The sequence below is a fragment of the Cebus imitator genome, unplaced genomic scaffold, assembly GCF_001604975.1.
Source record: "Cebus imitator isolate Cc_AM_T3 unplaced genomic scaffold, Cebus_imitator-1.0 Scaffold16, whole genome shotgun sequence".
NCBI classification, from domain to species: Eukaryota; Metazoa; Chordata; class Mammalia; order Primates; family Cebidae; genus Cebus; species Cebus imitator.
The window spans coordinates 10,430,394-10,445,459 of NW_016107331.1; positions in this window are offsets into that span (position 1 = coordinate 10,430,394).

The window sequence follows — 15,066 nt, forward strand, 5'->3', positions numbered from 1 at the left end:
AAAAAAAGAAAAGTGCTGGGCTGAGCACGGGGTCTAGCACTTCCCGTACATTACCTTTGGAGCAGGAGACAGCAACGTGCTCTGGAATACTGACTTTGCTGTTGAGCAGTGCTCTTACACCTCTGGAAATCAGGAAGGCTTTAAGCATCAGAGTGCAGAGAAAGAGAGATGAAAACAAAAAAGAGAAAACAGTAGAACAGAATGCGCAGAAGGACTAACTAAGCATTTCAAGTAGTTGTAGAGTGTACTGCCCCTAAGTGCTCTAGGAGCTATTCAGATATTTGTGTCACTGATATTCAAGCTTCGGCCTTGAAAAGAAGACCCAGAAAAAAAAGGAAAGTGAACAATCATTTAGGAGACAGGGGCAATTCAAATCAGCTATTAAATTCAAACAAGAAAACACATGTGAGCATTAATAAAAATAATTTTTAAAACTTAACTAAAAGCAAGTGTCATAAAAGAATTTCTAATAACTATAAGCAACAATATTATTTAAACAGGTCTGAACACCTTTCATAATTAATTTGAGATGAAAAAAGATGCCATCATTGTCTTGATTTTTTTTTTCATAAAATTCTAAGAGCTGAAAGGAACCTTGGGACCTCAACTCTTCAAGTCCAAAGTTCTAACCATGGGACCCCAGCTCTTCAAGTACAGAGGATGAAACAATAATTCAGCCAGATCAAGTGACTTGTCCAAAATAGAGGAAGCTGGTGGTTACACTAGATCAGAACACAAGTCTCAATGTCATTGTATTTCTTTATGTTTTAAAATTTTATTTGTAATTGACATATAATAATTGTACATATTTATGGACTATACAGTGATGTTTTCATATGTAGTGCATATTCATCATGTGAAACATGTATAATTTCTTTGTGTTAGGAATATTTAATATTTTCCTTCTAGCTATATGAAGTTTTATGTTATTGTTAACTGTAGTCATTCTACAGTGCCATAGGATACTAGATCTTATTCCTCCTATCTAGCTGTAATTTTGTATCTTTTAACAAATCTCTCCCTATCCCCCTTTTCCATGCCCATTTTCAATCAGGTTATTTAACTTTACTAGGGGAAATACAAAGCAAACATTTTTTTCTCCACTGAGGAAAAAGCTAAATTAACAGAAAGTGTGAAAATAGGCTTTCAATTATTTTTAAGTTATTTATATACAGGATTAATAATGTTTTAGGCAAAAACTTCACTTGCAAAGAAAGGCTTATTATCTATTGATATTTGAGTACACATTTTCTTAGTACTAACAAGAGACTCATTGACCTTACGTGAAAGTGCTAACTAAAATCAAACCCAGGAAGGACTGTCTGCTACTCTTTGCTCTGTTTCCTCCTATTCAAAGGCTCTCATAAATGCTAAATCTATATCTATCCATAGAACAATGAACTGCCAGCCTGTGCTCTAATGTACCACATTACATTGACCAGATCTCTGCAGAATCTTGGCAAGGATTCCTCCACCTGTTAGGAAACTAATTCATTGCAGTCAGACACATATTTATGCTTATGACTATTGGACTAAAGATTATTAAACAGAATGGATGTTAAGATGACATTGAAAGGTCTGACAAAAGGCAGAGCTTCGGAGTTGAGACTTTTTCCTCCCTTGAACACCACCCACTGCAGCTACCCGAGAAGGAGCCCTGAGCAAGCACAGCCTGCTAGCGTAGTCTTCACCTCTGCTGGGCAGAAGCAGCGGGTTAAAGACCTGAAAAAAGTCTTGCCCTCCTGTTAAACAGGAGAATAAACAACCTTATTTTGTTTTGTTTCAATACACTGGTAGTGTTCCTTTTTCTACACAGTGGCTGTTCTAAAATCTGACTGTGCTGCAAGGGTCCTGGAGGAAACCTGAGGCTACTGGCCTGATTTGCATTGACTCCTGGTGACCTTCCTGCAGGCAAAGCCCTACAGACACCCTTCTGGAAGTACAGGCAGAGTTTAAAACACAGGTTCTGCCTTTATGATATTTTAAAATTGCCAGAGTTAGGAGAAAAAGAAGCAAAAATGATTACTAAAATGATTCATTTTCTTCCAAGGCGCGTCAAGAGTCTCCAGAAATATTTAGCAACACTCCCACTGCATTTGTATTATTTAGATTTATTTTACTTGGAATAAAGTCATTTCTTTCCAACCCACATGTCCAAGGCATTCTCATTATCCTCAGAGCAGTCACATGACAGATGGTAATGGCTTCTTCTGTGCTAGAGAATGTCAATTGCCAAACTGTAGGGAGATTTTACATTGTGGTCAAAACCTGCCGAAGAGAATTGCATCAGTCTTTTAAATGTGGCAAAAGGCTTGACCCTGCTACTTCATCAAAAGATCCAATATGCACAATTGGGAGTTACATACTGTAGAAGGATATAACTTTATCTAAGATATTTAGGGAACATCTGAATTCTTTTCCATCTGATATTTGTGTGATTCAGGAAAGGGCAATTGGGCAGGGGGTATTTCTTAATCATTGTTGTTGTTATTGTTTTTATATGTTTGATTGGCTAGTTGCTTGTTTTTTTCCCCAAAATTATACCCAAAGTTGTGCCTGTAAACACAATCTATTTTAGATAAGGGCTATTTTAACAAAGTACACATACAAACTTCTTCTTTTTTCCTGCAGAAATTAAATCTCTAACAAGAACCTTAACAAGAGCCTTTGGAAGACAGAGGACAAGAGTTATTAATTTTATTTTATGGATGATAGAATCACAATAAACTGTAACCTCTAAAAATAAATACTTGCCGAAATTATCTGAGACAAATCTAAAGTCTGAGTTTCACTGACATCAATAGGAACACAGAAATAGACCTTATGTCTTATAAATACAAGCTATAGTCTGAGTTTTTCCTTAGTCTAAGCATAAGCTTCATCATTTACTCACCTACTTGTAAGACTTAAACAATTCTGTAAATATATTCTCTATAAATAAGAATCTTCCTGATTTAATTTCGATAACTTAGTTTGGCAAAAATTGCTTGAGCACCTACTAAGCTCTAGTAACACAAAACGTTAATAAGATCAAGATGTGTGTACAACTTACTTTAATAAAAATCAAGTGCTATTTAAGAATATAAGCAAAATATCTTGAGATCAAAGATGATGGAATGATCAGAAAAGTTTTCATGTAAAAAACAAGATTTTTTTCTGGTTTCTTTAAAAGAAATGTGGCTTCTCCAGGTCGAGATAGTAGATGTGGAATGTCATTTAAAGCAGTAATAAGAATATGAAGGTGTGATATTACACAGTGTATTTAGAAATATTTGGAAAATGCAAGTGATTTCTAACATAACATAGAGAGATAATGAGGTAGAGAAACCAGAAAAACTGGCTAAGCAATTGTGAGAAACTTTTATTTTATTCTAGACACAGAGAGGAGCTACAAGGGTGTTTACTTGTATACCCATCTGTTTGTTTTAAGAAAAGGTGCTACATACGTAATCCATCTGGATATTGAAAAAATAACCTTGATGGTACTGAAAAAGATAAATTTGAGGGGAGAGACACTGAGGTTGGAAAAATGAGTTTTAACAATATTCTACACTAGAGAAGTCCTTCAAATAGAGAAAAAGACAAAATCTGAAAGTAAAGAAACTTTGTAACTAATAGGATATGGGATTGGAGGAAAAGGAAAGACTCCGAAAGTTTAAAAAAAAAAAAAAAGATTGATAGCATGAGCAACTGTAGTTAGCAATAACATTAACCAAAATAGTTAACATAGGAATAGTATTAGAAGTTTAATGTGTTTGGTTTTAGCTATAATTTGAGAGCCCAGAAGCAGTAAACTTGTGACAACTGTAATTACATATTGGTTTTGTACCGATGAGTGAGTTTGGAGTTGGAGATTTAGATTTGAGGATCACAAACCTAAGTGACAGTGAAAGCAAGGGAGTGGATGAGACCTCCATAGCAGGGTGGATGAAATCAACAGCTGTAGGCCAGGCTAAGGAGTGGCTGGTTCCAGCGCACCGCAGTCAGGCCAATGCTCCCTGGCAGGCCTTGGTGTACCCATCTCCTCAGGCTGCTGCTGACTTCTTTCATTTCTCAGGCAAATCCCTGTATATTGTGTGACACAGTCTTTTGTAAAAACATTCAGCTGCTAATGAAGTTCACATCAATAAAGAGAATAAAAATAGAAGGTAGAAATTTCCCCTTAGCAATTTGGTTCCATTTTACCCCCTGAAAATTGTACTTACATAGGCTCCAAATGTCATCATAGAATTCAGCCTGTAAAAGCATTGCTTTTTATGAACTTTGATTACCAAGTTATATATTTTTCCTTTAGAATATAAAAGCATTTCAGAGTTTTAAAATATGTAGTGTTATTTTAGGGTTAGCATTTATTTAAATCATTCTTATCTCAATGTGTATTATAGGGAATCATCAAAGTTAGGGAGAAATCTGTTTACATATTTAACTCCTTGGCACCATTGTTCTAATTCCATGTTGATAACTTCCTAAGAATTAGACTGCCACTTTGTTTTAGTGTATTGCCTACTAAAGAATCTCAGCAGTGTTAGACCACATTTCTTCTTGGCTTGGGAAATAGTTAAAAACTCCAAAATGTTCTTTCCCGGGTATCCAGGTAAAAATTTGGGAGAAAATTCGGTATAGAATCTTAACTAATGTCTTATTGATGTCACTTAATGTGTAATTATTAGTTACTTTTCTCTGTGTTTGTGACATGTGTTTTAAAGAATTAGAAACAACTTCCTTCAGCATTCCTTCTAATTGAAAATTAGATGCTAGGCAAAAGAGCTAGCAAATATTAAGTCAGAAGGAAGGACAACAGGTGGTATGTTGGAAAAAGAGATTATAAAATCCTACAGAAGTGATTCTCAAAATGAATTCTAAGGATGCTGATAGATACATGACAAAATGCTTCCTAGACATGTTAGCTGTAGGAGATCGGTCAGAGTGGTGGGAAAAATTATAGGAAATATGCAAACCTTCTTGGAAGGCTGGAAGGTTTTGCAAAAGCTTTGAGAAGGGGTTATGGTTGAAGGCAGCCTGATCCTCTTACCTTGAGCTAATAGCAAAGAGCAGAAAACAAGAGAATGTAGGGGAGTTTATCTAAATAGCTTGTTTACTCCTGTTGTCCTAAAACTGACCTTTGATCGTTTACACACAGGACTGCTCTCTACTTGGGAGGCTGAAAATGTTAATTACCCACAAATGGTGTTCGCTCGAGATCTTTGTCTTTAAATCTCTTCTAAAATAAATACGAGCACCTCCATCAGGGCTGCACGGCCGGACTCCCTCTTCAGGGTCTGCAAGCAATGAAGTCCCCTAACTGTGATCTCACAGGCAAAAAACCTGTGTCTGTGAATTCCTTTCATCTGTCACTCTGCCAGAGTCTGCAGGTCAGACTCAGCAGTTAGCTTATCTAACTTTGGGGCTAAACATTTTTATTTACAGTGGCCTTCTTAGAGCACTTGATATACTCATGTATAGCAAAGCTCTAAGAGGAAAAAATATTCATCCTTTCATGCAATGACATAAAATAGTAAGGGAAAGTACTAGGAGTGGGGGACACTGTTGGCGAACTACCCAATTCCACATTTCCCTTTAGAGAACTGATCTTGAATGATTAGATTTGCTTTTCCAATAAAGAAAGAGAAGGAGATCCCCTGACACACACACACATCCCCACCACCTCACACTCACACCAATGACTGACTGGTGCCAGAGTATGAGAGTTATGCTCCCTTGCTGACAGGAGCACCAAATGCAATGTATAATTTGCACTTTAGAGCTCCTCCTTGGGATTGGACTGAGGCTCTCACCACCTGATATTGTACCTTTGCTTTGGTTCTTTCCCTTCTCTATCTTGCTCTCTGACTCCCTTACTGGATACTTCTGGGTGCTCTTCTTTGGCACTCTGTGCACACAAATCCTTCTTTAAGGGTCAGTTCTAGAATAAAACTGCAAAGATCTTAAGGATTATGCTATGGAGTGTCTTGAATGACAGACTAAAGTTTCTCACTGAAATTTCTTGTTTTCTTCTAGATAATTGGCATTATTTGGAAATTGGCTTTTTTTTTTTTTTTTTTTTTTTTTTTTTGGCAGAATAGAATCTAAATGGAAGCAGGCAAGCCCCTAACATTTGCGGGGTATGAGGCAAGAGTATAAATAAAACCTACATACCATTAAATAAGCTAAAAACTCTAAGGGTTGTATTGTCTATTCTCCTATCTTTTTGATAGTCATCCAATATTGCAAAGTTGTCCACATTTGCTAATCCATGTCCCTTCAGAAATTGTAATTCAATTTGTTATTTGAAAATACAAAGAGAAGCAAAAAAATGAATGCTTTGATTCCACTGGGAGACAATAATTTGTCATGCAAGAACTTTATTTTTTCTTTTTTATCCAGGTAACCCTCACTCAAATCCTTCCACATTCTGAAAGAATGTTTGACAGCTAGGTACCACGCACAAAATTTCATGTGTGTTGGACATACTTTTTTTTTTTTTTTTAAGGCAAAAAGCATTTATTTGGGTCCTAAAATGTGTTCAGTAGGAAAGTAGACATGGGTTGTGCTGTCTCAGTACTGAATGCTTGGCCCCAAAAGATGTGCCTGTGCTCCTTAATAAATTGTGCATGCATGTGTGTGTGTGTGTGTGTGTGTGTGTGTGTGTGTGTGTTTAAATTGTAGAGGCTTCTAAAATATAGGGCTAGTGCTACACTTGCCCTGGCCTAAGAACTGTACTAAACAAAAAAACGCTGTTTTGACAACTTTATTTGATGAACACCATGTAAATAGAAAACTGTGTTGAAACAATTCTGTTTGGTAGTTTTAAAAACTTGAAATTTATACATAAAAGAATAAAAATAAGATAGTATTATTAAATAAGATATGAAATGATATCCATGGTTTTTAAGTTAAAATATATTTATAAATTTATCTCTTTACTATGAAATTTAACATTGAAATACATTCAGAATACATAAGCCACACTGCACCTAATTTCACTAAGCCTATATTTACACATTGCAAATATTTTCCTTTTGTCTTCTTCAAATTTATTAAAGAGGACATCATGTAATGTCAGTAGACCATTATTAACTAGTGGTATTGAAAAACAGAATTTCAAAAGTATTCTTCTAGAGGTATTTATAATGAAGAATGGTCATATTTAGTAATCCTCAGTATGATTAGGCTAGTGCCCCTTAAAGGACATGTTTTATTCTAGTAAAAAACATAATTTCCAGTAACCTAGAATGCAACTTCCATGTTCTAATCTAAAAATAAAGGCATATGGTAGAGCAGAAAGAGTATATGACAAGGAGTTAGGAGTCATGAGCTGTGGCCCTGGGAGGGTCAGTAAATCACTTAACTATGACATTAACTCAAACACTTAATATCTCCTGTTTGGTGCCACTACCTCACAAATGCATCTATTGTTGCATTGAATTTTGATAGCATATACTCAATATTTGTTGAAAAACATAAATGATCAAATTAGTCTATTTGGATCTCCGCTTCCAGAAATATAGAAACTACTACTACCGAATGCTCTGTTGTGTTTGCATACATTTGATTCTGGATTGAAAATAATTCAATCAAGATAGGACCTCAGTATACTGTTCCCCCTAACATTTCAAGATGATTTATACCTCTTTCAGTTTTCTAAACCAGCAGGTATCTCTACCCTAAATAAACTACCTGCAGCGTTATGGTTAATGGTAACTTGAGTGGGATGTGATAATAGAATCCTAGGTAATTAATCTGTACTTCCTTTACTATTTCTCAAATTTTTGTTACGCTGCAATGCATTTACACTCCTGATTCAGACCTTCAAGTCCTACTCCTACTGTGAAGAAAAAAAAAGTGCATAAGCTATCTTGGGATTTTCAAAATGCTGTGCATCTTGTGCCTGTACAAATCATAAGACTCTTTGTCTGCACCTCATGTAACTTGCATCAAAAAGTGGAAGTTCTTCTCTGAAGTTTTAAAGACACGTTAACATGCATATGCTTAAAAGAAAATGATCCATGAATTACAGAATTTTCCAACATGCAATCTTGCCCAGCCTTGGCTCTCAATTCCTTCGAAACTCTTTGCTTTCCTGATATAAACACCATGTGCTGGTTTCATTCATGGCCGAGCAAAGGTTTTGCCCAACTTTATAATGGTTTGCATTGACTTCAGACAAGATTGCCTCTGCCAGAGTATAGCTTAAAAAAATGTTTATATTGATATAACTCAAGCCCAGGCACCATTTCTCCTCATTTTCCTTTCAATGTGCTTTTCAAAAATTATGGCATATGTCTGCCTGAAAGTCGGAAACATTTTTGACAATAACTTGGAACTTTCTCTAACCTAATATACTAGCTTTAAAGTGAATTATACAGTCATAGGTTGACATGGAGCCATTTTAATAGCAGGTAGTTGACCTGAGAACTCCAAAGCAATTGCTTACATATTAAATTACCTTATAGCACAAGACAGCAAAAGCTATGGTTGGCAGAGTAATTGGTAATTATGTTTCTAAAGGAAGTGCACCCATACTGTCCAGTTAAAAGATGGACATATAGAAACAATAGTAAGGTTTAAAATCTTAGACAATTATTTAAAAAGAAAAAAATAGAGTAATAAAACTCAACATAGTGCTAACGAATGTAGACAAATGTGAAGTGTTTTTAAAGCCTTCAATTTTTCACATGGGGAAAAATGTTTCCTTTTGTTTATAAATTTTTTAAGTTTACATAGGTAATCTGAAATAGTCCAATAAATTTGTAATTTTGGATTCAAACTTAAGACATGTCTACTATGTGAAATAGTATTGGAGAAAGCAAAGGGTTTTTTTTTTGACAACAAAACAAATTGGTTTATTATAAAGTGGTAAGCAAAATGGTACAGAACTTGTAAAAGTGCTGCAACAATTCCAAATGTGAGGAGTTAGGTCTATAATTTTTAACCTTTTTCCTACAACTGAGTTTTATATGACATTGCTAATTAACATCTTGTTCCAAGAGACCAACAACAGATAGGTTGGCCCTCCTTTCTTACTCCCGGAAATAATAAACAAGTGGAAGAAAAAGATCCTGGTCAGAACTTGTTCCTTTTTTTGGAATTTTTGGGAGACATCTAGAACATCACAGACAGGGGTGATTTTGAAACACAGTTTTCTAGTGAATTGGCTGGCTCAAGAGGTTAGTAAAAATAATCTATATTTTTAAGGGAAAAATGCTGCAATTTGGAATTTCATATTTTTCTATTTAACATAATTTGGATCAGAGCTACTTAAGAACATACTACAATGCTAACTAGAAGCGTCTAAATTCGTACTATGCCACAGATATGAGGATTCCAGGCTATCTATGGGATTTGGGACAACAAAAGAAAAGGTATTTTGTTTTCTTTTAATATCTCAAAATGAAATTGGAGAGATAAACAATACCAAAAAACAACAACAACAAAAAAGTATTAAAGGACAAGGCAGAGGCAACAAGTAACTCTTTCTGGTGCCAGAATTTCAACTTATTAGTTACAGTTCCCTGTGATAACTTCTAAAGAGGTAAAGATCTTTCTCAAAGTTGACTGCTGGGAGTCAAAATGGTCAAACCACTGATTGGTGATGTTATTTATACCTAATCGTTCATAATTATTCTCCTCAATGACCCAGCAATTCTATCTCCTAGTTGTATACTCAGAAAATGTACACATATTCACACCAAAGACATGTACAAAATCCTTCACAGCAGGTCTGTCCATTATAGCCTCCAAACAAGGTGAAAGAATACAAATATATGATTAATTGTAGTTTATTTCTGCAATGGAACACTATAAAACAATGAGAATAAATTATCATGTTTAGCTAAAAGGACCCATTCCAATATCATTTCATCAGTTATGATGTTTGAAATGATAAAACTTACTTCATACAAAGAAGTTTTGTTTAAATTCTTATCAAAATGTATAGTAGAAGTCATTGTTCACTATTCCTCTATGCTTACTTTGAAAAAATTATTCATATAGTGACAAAAATTAAAAAGATCAGTTGGACACAGATGGTAAAATATAAACTCTTTATCCTGATGTATTGTGGCTTAAAAACATTCATATTAAAAACACACACACATATCTCCAAGATATTGTAGGTTTAATTCCAGATCACTGCAATAAAGCAAATATTGCAATAAAGTGAGTCACATAATTTTGTTGGTTTTTCAGTCCATATGCAAGTTACGTTTACAGTATACAGTATACTATTAAGTATGCTATAGTGTTATGTCTAAACAAACAGTATATATACCTTGGCTTAATAATACTTTATTGCTAAAAAATACTAACAATCATCTGAGCTTTCAATGAGTCACAGTCGTTTTGGTCGTGGAGGGTCTTGCCTTCAAGTTGATGGTACTGACTGATTAGAGTGGTGGTGGCTGAAAGTTGGGATGGCTGCGGTGATTTTTTAAAAATAAGACAATGAGGAAGTCTATTGCAGCCATTGTCTATTTCATGAACTATTTCTCTGTGACATGTGACACTGTTTGCTAGTATTTTAACCCCAGTAGATCTTCTTTCAAAATTGGAATCAATCCTCTCAAAGCCTGCCACTGCTTTATCAACTAAGTTTACATAATATTCTAAATCCTTTGTTGTCATTTCAGCAATGTTCATAGCATCTTCACATGGAATAGTCTTAATCTCAAGAAGCCACTTTCTTTGCTCGTCCGTAAGAAGCAATTTCTTTAAGTTTTATCATGTGATTGCAACAATTTGGTCACGTCTTCTGATTCCACTTCCAGTTCTAGTTCTCTTTCTATTTCTAGCACATGTGTAGTAACTTCCTCCTCTGAAGTCATAAACTCCTCCAGGTCATCCATGAAGGCTAGAATCAACTTCTTCCGAACTTCTGTTCATGCTCATAATTTGACCTCCTCTCATAAATCCCAAATGTTCTTAATGACATCTAGAATCATGAATTCTTTCCAGAATGCTTTCAATTAACTTTTCCCAAATCTATCATAGGAATCAGTATCTCTGGCAGTCAGAACCTTACAAAATGTATTTCTTAAATAGTAAGATTTCAAAATAAAAATTACTCCTTGATCAATGAGCTACAGAATGGCGAGAATAGGTATTGTGTTAGCAGGCTTAAAAACAATATTCATCTCCTTGTATATCTCCCTCAGACCTCTAGGGTAAACAGGTATATTGTCAAGAAGTCTTATTTCCTGAGCTGTAGCTCTCAATAGCAGGTTTAAAATATTCGGTAAACCACGCTATAAACAGATATTCTGTCATCCAGGCTTTGTTATTCCATTTATAGAGCACAAGTAGAGTAGATTCAGCAAAATTCTTAAGGGCCTTAAAATTTTCAGAATGAGCGTTGGCTTCAACTTACATCACTAGCTTCATTAACCCTCCACAGGAAAGGCACTCTATCTTTTGAAGCTTTGAAGCCAGGCATTGACCTCTCTTGCCATGAAAGTTCTAGATGACATCTGCCAATAGCAGGATGTTTTGCCGACATTGAAAATCTATTGTTTAGTGTAGCCATCTTCATTAATGATCTTAGCTAGATCTTCTGGGTAACTCCCTGCCACTAGGAGAATGTTTTGTCTACGTCGAGAATCTGTTGTTTAATGTAGCCATCTTCATGAATGATCTTGGCTAAATCTTCTGCGTAACTTACTGCAACCTCTACATCAGTGCTTGTTACTTCACATTATGTTTTTATGTTCTGAATACGATTCCTTTTATTAAACCTCATGAACCAACATCTGGTAGCTTTAAACTTTTCTTCTGCAACTTCCTCACTTTTCTCAGCCTTCAGAGAGTTGAAGAGAGGTAGTATCTGTGGATTAAGCTTTGACTTGAAGGAATGTTGATCTTCTATCCAGACCATTCAAACTTCCTCCATATCAGCAGAAAGTCTCTTTCCCTTTCTTATTATTCATGCGTTCACTGGAGTAGCACTTTTAATGTCCATTAAGAATTCTTCCCTTGAATTCATAACTTGGCTAACTCTTGGGCACAATAGGGCTAGCTTTCGGTCTATCTCAGCTTTTGACATGATTTCCTCACTAAGCTTAATCATTTCTTAGCTTAGTTAAAGGGAGAGATGTGTGACTCTTCCTTTCACTAGAATGCTTAGAGGCCATTATTATTGGCATAATTTCAATATTATTGTGTCGTGGGGAATAGTGAGGCCCTAGGAGAGGAAGAGAGAAGGGAGAACAGCCAGATGGTGGGGTAGTCAGACGACACATATTTATTGATTACATTCATTATCTTACGTGGACGCAGTTGATGGTGCCCTAAAAAAATTATAATAGTAACATAAAAGATCACTGATTATAGATCACCATGGAAGATCTAACAATAACATGAAAATGTTTGAAATACTGCAAGAAATACTAAAATGTGACAAGAAACACAAAGTGAGCACATGCTATTGTAAACAATGGTGCCAATAGACTTGCTCTACCACAGGGTTGCTAGAAACCTTCAATTTATAATAGACACAATAACTGCAAAGTGCAATACAATAAGGCATGTCCAGAGGTAGTTTTTCAAGGTTTTAAGAGGGCTGGCATTTCATTTAAGGTGACTTCCCATTTTAGTTTTTTGAGCACTGAGTGAAAACAAGTTTCAACTTCAATATGATTACATTTTGCAAAACTAAGAACTTTGTAATGGGAAGAAAAACGATGCTTGGGGTGGTTAATTTTATGTGACATCTTGACTGGACTAAAAGATGTTCAAATAACTGGCAAAACATTACAGTTGTTCCTAGAGATACAGGAAGGATTGGTTCCAGGACTTGCGATGTATTCCAAAATCTGCATATCCTCAAGTTACAAAATCAGTGCTGCAGAACCCACATATATGGGTCAGACAAACATTTTTGATCTGTATTTGGTTGAAAAAAATCCATGTATATGTGTACCTGCACAGTGCAAACCAGTGCTGGCAGTTCAAGGGTCAACTGCATTTCTTGGTGTGTCTGTGAGAATGCTTCTGGAAGATGTTAGCATTTAAATAAGTAGACGGAATACAGAAGGTCACCTTCACCAATGTGAATAGGAACCATCTAATCTGTTGAATGCTCAAATTGAAAAAATGGACAAATAAAACAAATGTGCTCTGTTCTGGAGCTGGAGCATCTATTTTCTCCTGCCCTCACACATCAGAACTCCTGTTCTTGAACTTTTAGACTCCAGGGACTTATACAAGTGGGCCACTCATTTTTTCTTAGGCCTTCAGACTCAGCGTGAATTCCTGGTTCTCCATCTTGCAGACAGTTTGTCATGGGAATCCTTGGCCTCTATAGTTGTATAAGTCAATTCTACTAATGCATCTCCCTTTCTATATTTCTATTTATCTATACATATTCTATTAGTTTTGTTTTTCTGGAGAATCCTAAAATAATGTTATTTAACATATATAGGGAGGAATAAAAGAGAAATAATATTGGGTGTTGAATGAAGAAAATAGAAATAGTGAATATCTGATCTTACGTTTAATACTTCAGTTGTAGCAGATGTCCAATAAGTTTCCTGAGATTTTATTATTTTAAGTGAAATATATAGAAGTCACAGAGTTGTTACAAACTCTCTGCACAGGGTTGCTACAAAACTTCAATTTGTTCAGAACTTCAGTATCTGCAAAGTGCAATACAATAAGTTATGCCTGTACATAATTTGTCAAACTTTTAAGAAGGCTGCCATTTCTTTTACTATAACTAGAGAGTTATCTAGTATTCAAAGCCATCCATCTATACACGTATTCTTATCATAAAGGAAATTTTTGAAATTGAGAGTGAATGCTTTCAAAGGATGAAGCAGTGGTCCACTAGCACTGGCTTGTACAGGCTTATGCGAGCAATAGTTAAATTTAGAAAAGTTTTACAAACCAGTTTCTAAACAAGCATTATAAAAAATAAATGATAAAATCATAATTTAATGAATTATATTATAAACAAGGATAATACATTATTCATAATCCATCACTTTCTAGTTACTTTACATTTTTCTGTTATCTATGCTCTTGAGGCTATTTAGGTTCATTGTATCTATATGGTGCAAATGACATAATTATGAGTTTTTCATACTCTACATCCAGTAATATCAAGTTGGTAGCTTGAAATTACCCATTGTGAACCATTTACAGCATGGAAATTCAGCAAATGTTACAAAAATATCAACACACATTCATGTCAGAGTGACTCATTCATTCATCATAGGCTAGTTTAGCTGTCTATAAGAATTCAACCACAATCAACAAAAGCTTAGCTATGTTCATTGTGCAATACAGGATACTGTGTATTTTATTCTGATTTGTAAATTGTACATTTGTAAATTGTAAGTGAGTCATCATATTATGTTTACAGTTTCTGTATTTCAATGTTTTCTGATCCTGTCACGTAAACCTTTCTGGCTATTTTTACTCTGTCCAGCGATGACTAGTATAAAGGATCAACCTTAGAACCAGGCATTGCAGACAGACATTGGAGAGATTATGGAGTAGTGAGAAGGAAACCAATGGCTGGTTATTCAAATACAGGGTCCAAGCCTTATTTTCCAGAAACCGTCAGAGGTATATTCCCCTCCTCAGTTCCACACCACAACTTCAGACTGCCTTTCAGAAAATTCTTGTACCTTTTTTAGGAAGGGATTCAGTTCAGGGAGTAAAAAAATAAAGAGGAACAGAAAACAATGATTTCAGTAGCAATGCCTTTCCCTCCACACATTTTAAACTAGAGTTTCCTCACCCAAACATTTTTTTGTTGTTGTTAGGAAGGGAGTGAGTTCAGTCTTTCAATGAGGCAGTGATTATTATTTTAAAAAAATGATTGTATATATGAACCTAGCCTTAAGATCAATAGGCAATCTTGAGTGCTACTCACATTGGGGAAATTTTTCACAAAAAAAGAAAGAGACAATCCAAATTGAGTAAAAATTTAAGTGTGGCAGATTATTTATTGAACACAGAGGTTTAATACATAATTTAAAATCATTTAAATGAACATAGAAGTTTTTAAACATCAGTTTATTTGCTTTATAAGTTGTATGTTAGTCAGGATTCTTCGGAGAAAAAAAA